Source organism: Pongo abelii, chromosome 20 (assembly GCF_028885655.2).
Source record: "Pongo abelii isolate AG06213 chromosome 20, NHGRI_mPonAbe1-v2.0_pri, whole genome shotgun sequence".
Classification (NCBI taxonomy): Eukaryota; Metazoa; Chordata; class Mammalia; order Primates; family Hominidae; genus Pongo; species Pongo abelii.
The window spans coordinates 1,305,033-1,317,604 of NC_072005.2; the positions used below are offsets into that span (position 1 = coordinate 1,305,033).

Below are 12,572 nucleotides of genomic sequence, written 5' to 3' on the forward strand. Positions count from 1 at the left end.
CAGCTACTCAGGAGGCTGAGGCAGGAGAATCACTTGAACCCAGGAGGCAGAGGTTGCAGTGAGCCGAGATCGCACCATTGCACTCCAGCATGGGCAACAGAGCGAAAATTTGTCTCAAAAAAAAAAAAAATTGAACTCAACCTAAGTGTCCAGCGGTGGGAGACTCAAACATCTGGCCATCCCCTGGGATGAGTGAGGCTGGGGAAGTGTGAAGGCTCACAGGGGGCATTAAGGCAGGCCGAGGGGTGCGGAGCTGATGACAGAAAAGCCCTTGCCGATCGTGGAAGGACTCCAGGCCCCTCAGTAGCTCTTTTGTTTTTTGAGACGGAGTCTTGCTCTGTCGCCCAGGCTGGAGTGCAGTGGTGCGATCTCAGCTCACTGCAACCTCCACCTCACGGGTTCAATAGATTCCTGGGCCTCAGCCTCCTGAGTAGCTGGGATTACAGGCATGTGCCACCACGTCCAGCTAATTTTTGTATTTTTAATAGAGACAGGGTTTTTTTTGTTTGTTTGTTTTTTTGAGAGGGAGTCTCACTCTGTCGCCCAGGCTGGAGTGCTGGATTGCAGTGGCATGATCTCGGCTCACTGCAACCTCCGCCTCCCGGGTTCACTCCATTCTCCCGCCTCAGCCTCCCGAGTAGCTGGGACTACAGGCACCTGCCACCATGCCCAGCTAATTTTTGTTTGTATTTTTTAATAGAGACGGGGTTTCACCATGTTAGCCAGGATGATCTCAATCTCCTGACCTCGTGATCCGCCCGCCTCGGCCTCCCAAAGTGCTGGGATTACAGGCGTGAGCCACCGTGCCTGGCCTAGAGACAGGGTTTCACCATGTTGTTCAGGCTGGTCTTGAACTCCTGACCTCAGGTGATCCTCCCACCTCGGCCTCCCAAAGGGCTGGGATTACAGGCATGAGCCACTGTGCCTGGCCCCCTCATTAGCACTTGAAGCCACAATTCTCAGTGCGAGGCTCCTGGCCTGTGCTTGGGGCGTCTGCTAAGGTGCCCAGAGGTGTATCCTATGCTGGAGAAAATTCCACCTCGACCGATGTGGGATCAGGAGACTGGGGCTCCAGTCCCAGCTGGCCACTTCCAGGCACATCCAGGCCTCAGTTTCCCTGCCTGTTTAAGCGGGGCATGTATTCTCTGGAATCCCTGCCAGCAGCGTGATTCTGCGTGAAGTTCCACTTCCAAGTTCCCATTATCAACCCCAGAAACTCATCATAAAAGAGGGAGAAGTGAGGCCAGTTGCGGTGGCTCACGCCTGTAATCCCAGCAGGCTGGGAAACTGAGGCGGGCGGATCACTTGAGGACAGGAGTCTGAGACCTGCTTGGGCAACATAGGAAGACTCTGTCTCTACTAAAAAAATTTAAAAGCCAGGCCTGGTGGCACATGCCCGTGGTCCCAGCTACTCAGGAGGCCCAGGTGGGAGGATTGCTTGAGCCCGGGAGTTCAGAGGTACAGTGAGCTATGATGGCACCACGGTACTCCACCACTACTCTGGGTGATAGAGCAAGACTCTTTCTCAAAAAATGAAAATAAAAAATAGCCTGGGCGCGGTGGCTCACGCCTGTAATGCCACCACTTTGGAAAGTCAAGGTAGACAGATCACCTGAGGTCAGGAGTTCGAGACCAGCCTGGCCAACATGGTGAAACCCCGTCTCTACTAAAAATACAAAAATTAGCTGGGTGTGGTGGTGAGTGGCTGTAATCCCAGCTACTTGGGAGGCTGAGGCAAGAGAATCGCTTGAACCCAGGAGAGGGAGTTTGCAGAAGGTTCCACTGCACTCCAGCCTGGGCGACAAGAGTGAGACTTCATCTAAAAAAGAAGAAAAAAGAGAGACATTCCAGGAGGTGTGCACAAAAGGGCATCACTGACATCTGGAGTGCAGTGGCGCGATCTCGGCTCACTGCAAGCTCTGCCTCCCGGGTTCACGCCATTATTCTGCCTCAGCCTCCCGAATAGCTGGGACTACAGGTGCACGCCACTGTGCCTGGCTAATTTTTTGTATTCTTAGCAGAGACGGGGTTTCACCATGTTAGCCAGGATGGTCTCGATCTCCTGACATGATCCGTCCGCCTCGGCCTCCCAAAGTGCTGGGATTACAGGCGTGAGCCACCACGCCTGGCCACCTTCGCCTTTAGAATAGTAGTTGTTCTCAGCCGGGCGCTGTGGCTCATGCCTGTAATCCCACCACTTTGGGAGGCCGAGGCGGGCAGATCACAAGGTCAGGAGTTCAAGACCATCCTGGCCAACATGGTGAAACCCCGGCTCTACTAAAAATAAAAAAATTAGTCAGGCGTGGTGGTATATGCCTGTAATCCCAGCTACTCGGGAGGCTGAGGCAGGAGAATCACTTGAATCAGGGAGTCAGAGATTGCAGTGAGCCGAGATTACACCACTGCACTCTAGCCTGGGCGACAGAGCGACACTCCGTCTCAAAAAAAAAAAAAAAAAAAGAATAGTAGTTGTTCTCAATGGTGGGGGGGGTGATTCTGTCCCCAGGGGACACTAGGCTATGTCTGGGGACATCTGTGGTCACAATGATTGGGGGTGCTCCTGGCATGGAGTGGGTGAAGGCCAGGGACGCTGCTCAGCACTCTGCAATGCCCAGGACGGCCCCACCCCAGAGAATGGCTTGGCCCCAACATCCATAGTGCCCAAGAGGAGAGACCCTAGCTTGGAGATAGGAACTGAAGTATTTACAGGCCTAATGTTTAATTCCTAAAGCGGATTTCCTCTGTAATCAGCGAAAAAAAAAAAGCAATGAAGTGGAGAAACGGCACTTCCGGGAGACGCCTCACATTCCCAAGCCCACGCTGCACCTCACACGCAGCAGGGAGCAATGTCCCCATAGTGGCCCCTCGCCAAGGTCAGTGATGCACGGGGTGAGTGGGGTTGAGGTGGGGATGGCCTCCTGCCAAGCACAGCATGTCCTGGGGCCACCGATCTGCAGGCAGGGCGCTCCGCCACTCACATGGGGGCGTGATGAGTCTGAGGCCACCCAGCAGGTCTGAAGCTTCCCAGGGGCCCTCCTCACAGCCCTTTCCCTTTGGAACCATATTCTGTCAATTTTGAAAGTAAAATGCAGATTTTTTTTCTTTCTTTTTTTTTTTTTTTTTTTGAGACAGGGTCTCACTCTGTAGCCCAGGCTGGAGTGCAGTGGTGCTGTCTCGACTCACTGCCCCCTCCGCCTCCCGGGTTCAAGCGAGTCTCCTGACTCAGCCTCCTGAATAGCTGGGACGACAGGCATGTGCCACCACGCCTGGCTAATTTTTGTATTTTTAGTAGAGATGAGGTTTCACCATATTGGTGAGGCTGGTCTCGAACTCCTAACCTGTGAGCCGCCCGCCTTGGCCTCCCAAAGTGCTGGGATTACAGGCATGAGCCACTGCACCAGGCCTCCTTTTTCTTTTCTTTTTTTTTTTTTTTTTTTTGAGACAGAGTCTCACTCTGTCGCCCAGGCTGGAGTGCAGTGGTGTGATCTCAGTTCACTGAAACTTCTGCCTCCTGGGTTCCAGCAACTCTCCTGCCTCAGCCTCCTGAATAGCTTGGACTACAGGTGTGTGCCACCACGCCCAGATAATTTTTGCATTTTCAGTAGAGATGGGATTTCACCATGTTGGCCAGGCTGGCCTCAAACTCCTGACCTCAGGCAATCTGCCCACCTCAGCCTCCCAAAGTGCTGGGATAACAGGCATGAGCCACCGTGCCTGGCCCATTTCTTTTATTTTTATTTATTTATTTATTTTTGAGATGGAGTCTTACTCTGTTGCCCAGGCTGGAGTGCAGTGGCCAGACCTCAGCTCACTGCAGCCTCCGCCTCCCGGGTTCAAGCAATTCTCCTGCCTCGGCCTCCTGAGTAGCCGGGACTACAGGCGTGTGCCACCACACTTGGCTAATTTTTCTATTTTTAGTAGAGATGGAGTTTTACCATGTTGCCCAGGCTGGTCTTGAACTCCTGACCTGAGGCAATCCACCGGCTTCGGCCTCCCAAAATGCTGGGATTACAGGTGTGAGCCACTGCGCTCGGTCTGGATGCCATTTCTTAGTCACAAAATTGCAACCTTAACAAATCAAACTCAAGTCCCAGGGTCCGCCACCACCTGTCCCTGGGCCCCCTCTGTTTCTGGGAAGTGACAGGGTCTCTTAGTTTTTTCCCATATGTTTCCTACGCTCACTTTCCTGGAGAGAATAACTGACACATGGCAGTGTCCCCAAGTCCCCTCTCGGCCATGTGCCTGTGTGTGTTGCTGCATCTGTGGAGATAGAGCCAACTCTTTGCTTTTTATGGAATGGGGGATGAAGCAAAGCCAGCGTTTGTGGATGGGAGAAAAAATACGACCAAAACAGACACTGGGGCCCGTGTTGGGAGTAGAGAAAGTTCCAGGCACGCTGGGCTGGGGCAGGGGGAGGAAGCAGGGGGACGGGTCAGGGGAGGTCGTGTGCCTTGGTGTGGCCAGACCTAGGAGGAGGGATCAGTGGGGAGAATTTGGAGATGCCCCCAGGGACCCCACAGGAATGGAGTGTGGGTGAGAGAGGAACAAAAGCAAGCAGAGAAAACACAGAGCAGGTGCATCACTGCCTTTAAAAACAAAATGAGCCGGCCGGGCACGGTGGCTCACGCCTGCATTCCCAGCACTTTGGGAGGCTGAAATGGGCTGCTCACCTGAAGTCAGGAGTTTGAGACCAGCCTGGCCAACATGGTGAAACCCCGTCTCCACTAAAAATATAAAAATTAGCCAGGTGTGGTGATGCACACCTGTAGTCCCAGCTACTCGGGAGGCTGAGGCAGGAGAATCACTTGAACCCGGGTGGTGGAGGTTGCAGTGAACCGAGATCATGACACTGCACTCCAGCCTGGGCAACAAGAGCAAAACTCCACCAAAAAAAAAAAAAAAAAAGAAAGAAAGCCCTAAAGAAGAAAAACTTTTGTTAGAAGTTAAGACATTTATTGACTTTCCCATATCAACAATCATGGGTTATTATGTCATGGTTTATTTATTTATTTATTTATTTTTGAGATGAAGTCTTGCTCTTTTCCCCCAGGCTGGAGTGCAGTGGTGCGATCTCGGCTCACTGCAACATCTGCCTCCCGAGTTCAAGTGATCCTCCTGCCTCAGCCTCCCGAGTAGCTGGGATTACAGGTGCCCGCCACCACACCCGGCTAATTTTTTGTGTTTTAAGTAGAGATGGGGTTTCACCATGTTGGCCAGGCTGGTCTCGAATTCCTGACCTCAGGTGATCTGCCTGCCTCGGCCTCCCAAAATGCTGGGATTACAGGCATGAGCCACCACGCCCGGCCATGTCATGGTTTAAACGGGTATCTTTATCTCCTCAGTGCTGTGGCATCCTATAGAGAACTTCAATTTTTTTTTTTTTTTTTTTTTTTTTTTTTTTTTTTTGAGATGGAGTCTTGCTCTGTCACCCAGGCTGGAATGCAGTGGCGCGATCTCGGCTCACTGCAAGCTCCGCCTCCTGGGTTCACACCATTCTCCTGCCTCAGCCTCCCGAGTAGCTGGGACTACAGGCGTCCGCCACCATGCCTGGCTAATTTTTTTGTATTTTTAGTAGAGACGGGGTTTCACCGTGTTAGCCAAGATGGTCTCGATCTCCTGACCTCGTGATCCGCCCTCCTCGGCCTCCCAAAGTGCTGGGATTACAGGCGTGAGCCACCGCGCCTGGCCAATTTTTTTTTTTTTAAACGACAGGGTCTTGTTCTGTCCCCCAGGCTGGAGTGCAGTGGTAAAATCACAGCTCACTACAGCCTCAACTTCCTGGGCTCAAGTGATCCTCCCACCTCAGCCTCCCGCATAGCTAGGAGCTAGGACTACAAGCATGCGCCACCATGCCCAGCTAATTTTTAATTTTTTTTTTTTTTGAGACAGTGTTTGCAACATTGCCCAGGCTGGTCTCAAACTCCTGGGCTCAAGTGATCCTCCCGCTCCCGCCTCAGCCTCCTAAAGTGCTGGGATTACAGGCGTGAACCACTGCACCCAGCCCCTGGCCGACATTTTGACTGCAACCTTATGAACACCCTTGAGCCAGACCCACCCAGACAAATCACTTCTGACTTCCCGATCTGCAGAAACTATAAGAAATAAGTGTTTCTTGGCCGGGCGCGGTGGCTCACGCCTGTAATCCCAGCACTTTGGGAGGCCGAGGTGGGCGGATCACGAGGTCAGGAGATCCAGACAATCCTGACTAACACAGTGAAACCCCGTCTCTACTAAAAATACAAAAAATTAGCTGGGCGTGGTGGTGGGCGCCTGTAGTCCCAGCTACTCGGGAGGCTGAGGCAGGAGAATGGCGTGAAACCCGGGAGGCGGAGCTTGCAGTGAGCCGAGATTGCGCCACTGCACTCCAGCCTGGGCGACAGAGTGAGACTCCATCTAAAAAAAAATAAAATAAAATAAAAATAAGTGTTTGTTGTTATTTCAAGACACCAAGTGCTTTTTTTTTTTTTTTTTTGAGATGGAGTTTCCCTCTGTCACTCAGGCTGGAGTACAGTGGTGCAATCTCGGCTCACTGCAAGCTCCGCCTCCCGGGTGCAAGTGATTCTCCTGCCGCCCAAGTAGCTGGGATTACAGGCACGCGCCACCATGCCTGGCTAATTTTTGTATTTTTAGTAGAGACGGAGTTTCACCATGTTGGCCAGGCTGGTCTTGAACTCCTCACCTCAGGTGATCTGCCCGACTCTGCCCCTCAAAGCGCTGGGATTACAGGCGTGAGCTGCCACGCTTGGCCTCTTCTCTTTTTTTTATAGAGAGACAGAGTCTCGCTCTGTCACCTAGGCTGGACTCAAACTCCTGGTCTCAAGCAATTCCCCCGTCTCAGCCTCCCAAAGCACTGGGATTACTGTGAGCCACCGTACCTGGCCCAGACACCAAATTTGAAGGTAATTTGTGACCCATCAATAGCTAACTAATACACAACCCAAAACATGCAAGAAACAGCTTCATTTCTGCCCAGAACATTTGTTTCTAGGGAGAAAAAGACAAAACATCTTCAGAGTGTTTAACTGGGTGTCTTGCAAAATGACCTACCTAGAGTATTTATTTCCATCTGCTTGTGGGCGTCAAGAACAGCAACAATCTGTGCCGTCTCCCACGGCCCGAGCCCACAATGGTGGTTTATTAAAAATAAACCAACCACAGAATATATTAATTTTCTAACCTCCCGGGCCAATTCTTATTTCTAGGTATAAGAACTTCCAGAGATGGCAAAGCACCCACACCGCCCTCGTGCTAAAGTTTCTGGAATCTTCCTTAGACGGGTGAACTGTGTGCTGCCAGAAATAAAATTAATAGCCTCACTTTTTTGGGTGCTTACAAGGGTTGGAACTTCAAGAAATGGTCATGAATTCACTTCAGCCCTGGCTCAAAGATTTTTCTTTCTTTCTTTCCTTCTTCCTTCTTCCCCCTACTCCCTTCTCTTCTTCTTTCTCCTCCTCCTTCCTTCTCCTTTTTCTTTTTAGAAACCACTGATTTAACCCTGAGAGAGGGAAAACTTGTCCTGGCAAGAATTTCCAAAGCTCAGTTTTATTTTTTAAGACAGAGTCTCGCTCTTGTCACTCAGGCTGGAGTGCAGTTGCGTGCTCTCGGCTCACTGCAGCTTCCGACTCCCTGGTTCAGGAGATTTTCTCGTGCCTCAGGATCCCAAGTAGCTGGTACTACAGGCGTCATCATGCCCGGATAACTTTTCTATTTTTAGTAGAGACGGGGTTTCACCATATTGGCCAGGCTGGTCTCGAACTCCCGACCTCAGGCGATCCACCTGCCTCAGCCTCCCAAAGTGCTGGTATTACAGGCGTGAGCCCCAGCGCCCGGCCCCAAAATTCCATTTTACCCTTTTTCCCACGCTGAGGCTACGGCTGAACCCAGCCTCCGGACCACCTCCTCATTGGTCTATGGGAGCACGTGACATCATGCCTCCTCCAATCACCAGCAAGCAAGCAAGGCTGTGGGGGGAGGGGGCCAAGGGCGGCTACCTCTGAGGCCAGCAGGATTGGCTGCTGCCCGTGGCAACTGTGTGTGACGTCATGAAGCTTCCTTGCACCTTGGCAAGGCCCCGGGAGCAGGGACCTTTTCTGTCCCCCTTTACAGATGGTGACACTGAGGCGCTGGTTCTCAATCTATGAAAAAATCGGGTGCTGGTAGGTAGGTCAACCTGGGTCCCACGGGGAGTTTTCAAACTCCTGATGACTCCAGAGAATTACGCTGAGTGAAAAAATCCTGTCCCGGCGGGGCGCGGTGGCCCACGCCTGTAATCCCCGCACTTAGGGAGGCCGAGGCAGCCGGATCACAAGGTCAAGAGATCGAGACCATCCTGGCCAACATGGTGAAACCCCGTCTCTACTAAAAATACAAAAATTAGCCGGGCGTGGTGGCAGGCGCCTGTAGTCCCAGCTACTTGGGAAGCTGAGGCAGGAGAATGGCTTGAACTAGGGAGGTGGAGGTTGCAGTGAGCCGAGATCATACCACTGCACTCCAGCCGGGGTGACAGAGTGAGACTCCATCTCAGAAAAAAAAAAAAAAAAAAAAAAATTAGCCGGCCATGGTGGGGTGTGCCTGTGGTCCCAGCTACTCTGTTGGCTGAGGTGGGAGGATCACTTGAGCCCAGGAGTTCCAGACCAGCCTGGGGAACATAGTGAGACCCCATCTCTACTAACATAGTGAGACCCCATCTCTATAAAAAATTTAAAAATTAAGGCCGGGCGCGGTGGCTCACGCCTGTAATCCCAGCACTTTGGGAGGCCGAGGCGGGTGGATCATGAGGTCAGGAGATCGAGACCATCCTGGCTAACACGCTGAAACCCTGTCTCTACTAAAAATACAAAACATTAGCCAGGCGCGGTGGCGGGCGCCTGTAGTCCCAGCTACGGGGGAGGCTGAGGCAGGAGAATGGCGTGAACCCGGGAGGCGGAGCTTGCAGTGAGCCGAGATCGGGCCACTGCACTCCAGCCTGGGCGACAGAGCGAGACTCTGTCTCAAAAAAAAAAAAAATTAAAAAATTAGCCAAGGATGATGATGCACACCTGTAGTCCTAGCTGCTTGGGAGACTGAGGCAGGAGGATGCCTTGAACCCAGGAGTTCATCTAGGTTGCACTGAGCTGTGGTTGCACCACTGGAGTCCAACCTGGGCAACAGAGCAAGACCCTGTCTAAAGAAAAGAAAAAGTTTACATAACATTTTAGAAATGGAATTAGGGTTAGGGATGAGGGTGCGGGGAGGGTGCACAAACAGCAAGGGATCCTGATGGTGATGGAAATGTTCCATGTCATGATGGTGGATACACAAATCTACCCAGGCCAGCAAATTATAGGAGACTAAAGACATCACACACACACACACGATCACAAGTTAAACTGAGGAATCCTGAGTAAGATTGATGGATTGTATCCACGTGAAATCCTACTTACATGTTTTTTTGAGAGGGAGTGTTGTTATTGCACTCCAGGCTGGAGTGCAATTTTGCGATCTCAGCTCACTGCAGCCTCTGGGGTTCAAGCGATTCTCCTGCCTCAGCCTCTGGAGTAGCTGGGATTACAGGCGCCCACCACCATGCCCGACTAATTTTTGTATTTTTAGTAGAGATGGGATTTCACTATGTTGGCCAGGCTGCTGTCGAACTCCTGACCTCGTGATTCGCCTGCCTTGGACTCTCAAAGTGCTGTGATTACAGGCATGAGCCACCACACCTGTTTTGTTTTGTTTTGTTTTTGTTTTGAGATGGAGTCTCACTCTATTGCCCAGGCTAGAGTGCAGTGGTATGTTCTAGGCTCACTGCAACCACCGCCTCCCAGGTTCAAACGATTCTCCTGCCTCAGCCTCCCAAGTAGCTGGGACTACAGATGCCCGCCACCACGCCTGGCTAATTTTTTGTTGTTGTTGTATTTTTGGTAGAGAGGAGGTTCACCATGTTGGCCAGCCTGGTCTCGCACTCCTGACCTCAGGTGATCCACTTGCCTTGGCCTCCCAAAATGCTGGGATTACAGGCATGAGCCACAGCACCCGGCCCTTCCTTCCTTTCTTTCTGAGACAGGGTCTTGTTCAGTCACCCAGACTGGAGTGCAGTAGCAGGATCACAGTTCAATGCGACCTAGAAGAATTCCTGTCATCCTGTGCTCATGGGATCCTCCTTCCTCTTGCAACTGCATGTGAATTTACAATTATTTCAATAAAAATTTCAATTAAAAAATTATGGGGGCCGGGCGCGGTGGCTCACTCCTGTAATCCCAGCACTTTGGGAGGCTGAGGCGGGTGGATTGCGAGGTCAGGAGGTCGAGACCATCCTGGCTAACACAGTGAAACCCTGTCTCTACTAAAAATACAAAAAACTAGCCGGGCGTGGTGGCGGGCACCTGTAGTCCCAGCTACTCGGGAGGCTGAGGCAGGAGAATGGTGTGAACCTGGGAGGCGGAGCTTGCAGTGAGCTGAGATCGCGCCACTGCACTCCAGCCTGGGCGACAGAGCGAGACTCCATCTCAAAAAAAAAAAAAAAAAAAAAAAATTATGGGCAAGGAGCGGTGGCTCACGCCTATAATCCCAGCACTTTGGGAGGTCAAGACGGGTGGATCACCTGAGGTCAGGAGTTCGAGACCAACCTGGCCAACATGGTGAAACCCCGTCTCTACTAAAAATACATAAATTAGCCGGCCGTGGTGGCAGGTGCCTGTAATCCCAGCTACTTTGGAGGCTGAGGCAGGAGAATCACTTGAACCCGGGAGGCAGAGGTTGCATTGAGCTGAGATCGCACCACTGCACTCTAGCCTAGGTCACAGAGCAAGCCTCCGTCTCAAAAAATAAAAAGAGAAAAAAAGAAAACAGCCAAGAAAGTGGAATCTTTTCTGCCCTTGAAAGGATACTGGTAAGACTCTCTTTGTGGTGTGGGGTGTCCAGGTCTCTCTCTGTCGCCCCTAACACTGGGCGAGACTGGATCTGCTTTGCGTAAAGGAACAGTACATTTCTGTGTCCCCTGCCAGTCATCCATTCAATCAGCAATTTTGTTGTTGTTGTTGTTGTTTGTTTTGAGACGGAGCTTCCCTCTTGTCGCCCAGGCTGGAGTGTGGTAGCATGATCTCAGTCCACTGCAACCTCCACCTCCCGGGTTCAAGCGAGTCTCCTGCCTCAGCCTCCCGAGTAGCTGGGATTACAGGTGTGCACCACCACGCCCGGCTAATTTTTGTATTTTTAGTAGAGACGGGTTTTCACCATGTTGGCCAGGCTGGTCTTGAACTCCCGACCTCAGGTGATCCGCCCGCCTCGGCCTTCCAAAGTGCTGGGATTACAGGTGTGAGCCACTGCGCCCGGCCAATCAGCAAATATTTAATGAGCCCCCACTGCGTGCTAGCGCTGAACTGCTGGGCGAGGGTCGGCCAGCGGCAGGAAAACAGGGGAACAGGCGCGCCCTTTTGTGCGCGGTGGAAGCTCGCAGCCCCGAGCGAAGGGACCTGCGTCTCCACTTTGGACAAATCTCCCGGGAATTTCCCGGGGGTTCAGGGCTCCGATGTAGGGGCGGGGCAGGGTGTCATGTGCGGCGCTGGCCACACGGTGGCGACAGAGAACGTGCCGTTCTGGTCCAGCCTGGCGGCTGTGGGGTCGAAATGGGGAAGGAGATGGGGTCGCGATGGAGTCGGGGAGGCAGTGGGGTAGGAGAGAGCGCCCCCTTTTTTTTGGAGACAGAGTTTCTTGTTGCCCAGGCTGGAGTGCAATCGTGTGATCTCAGCTCACCTCAACCTCCTGGGTTCAAGCGATTCTCCTGCCTCAGCCTCCAGAGTAGCTAGGATTACAGACGTGCACCACCGCATCCGGCTAATTTTTGTATTTTTAGTAGAGACGGCTTTGCCATGTTAGGCTGGTCTCGAACTTATGACTTCATGTGATCCATCTACCTCGGCCTCCGAAAGCGCTGGGATGACAGGGGTGAGCCACCACGCCCAGCCGAGACAGCCTACCCACTGTGGGCTTTGGTAATAAAGCGCTCCATCAATTATAATAAACACTTATGGAATTAATTCCCGTCTGTGCTCCCCAAACCGTCCCCCCCAACCCCCACCGCCGCCCAGTAATTCAGGGACCACAAGAATGGAGGTCTCTGGCTTATAAGTCTCAGTGCGAAGCGTGGTGCAGGAGTAATCCCGGCACTTTAGTAGGCCAAGGCAGGAGGATACTACTGAGCCTCGGTAATGTATTGTTTTTTATTTTATTTTTTATTTTATTTTATATATATATTTATTATACTTAAAGTTTTAGGGTACATGTGCATTCTCAGCAAACTATTTTTTAATTTTTTAATTTTTTTTTTTTATTTATTTTTGAGACGGAGTCTCACTCTGTCGCCCAGGCTGGAGGGCAGTGGCGCGATCTCGACTCACTGCAAGCTCCGCCTCCCAGGTTCGCGCCATTCTCCTGCCTCAGCCTCCCGAGTAGCTGGGACTACAGGCGCCCGCCACCACGCCCGGCTAATTTTTTGTATTTTCAGTAGAGATGGGGTTTCACCTTGTTAGCCAGGATGGTCTCAATCTCCCGACCTCGTGATCCGCCCGCCTCGGCCTCCCAAAGTGCTGGGA

General features: G+C 52.0%; 1 long non-coding RNA gene across 1 annotated transcript; it reads left to right on the top strand.

Annotated features, from left to right (window-relative positions):
- The first annotated feature begins 8,071 nt into the window (after positions 1-8,071).
- On the top strand, positions 8,072-12,038 carry LOC134760742 (uncharacterized). Its single transcript, XR_010138688.1, has 3 exons — positions 8,072-8,160; positions 10,773-10,870; positions 11,834-12,038. It is a non-coding gene; the product is annotated as an uncharacterized LOC134760742 (long non-coding RNA).
- Positions 12,039-12,572: the final 534 nt, after the last annotated feature.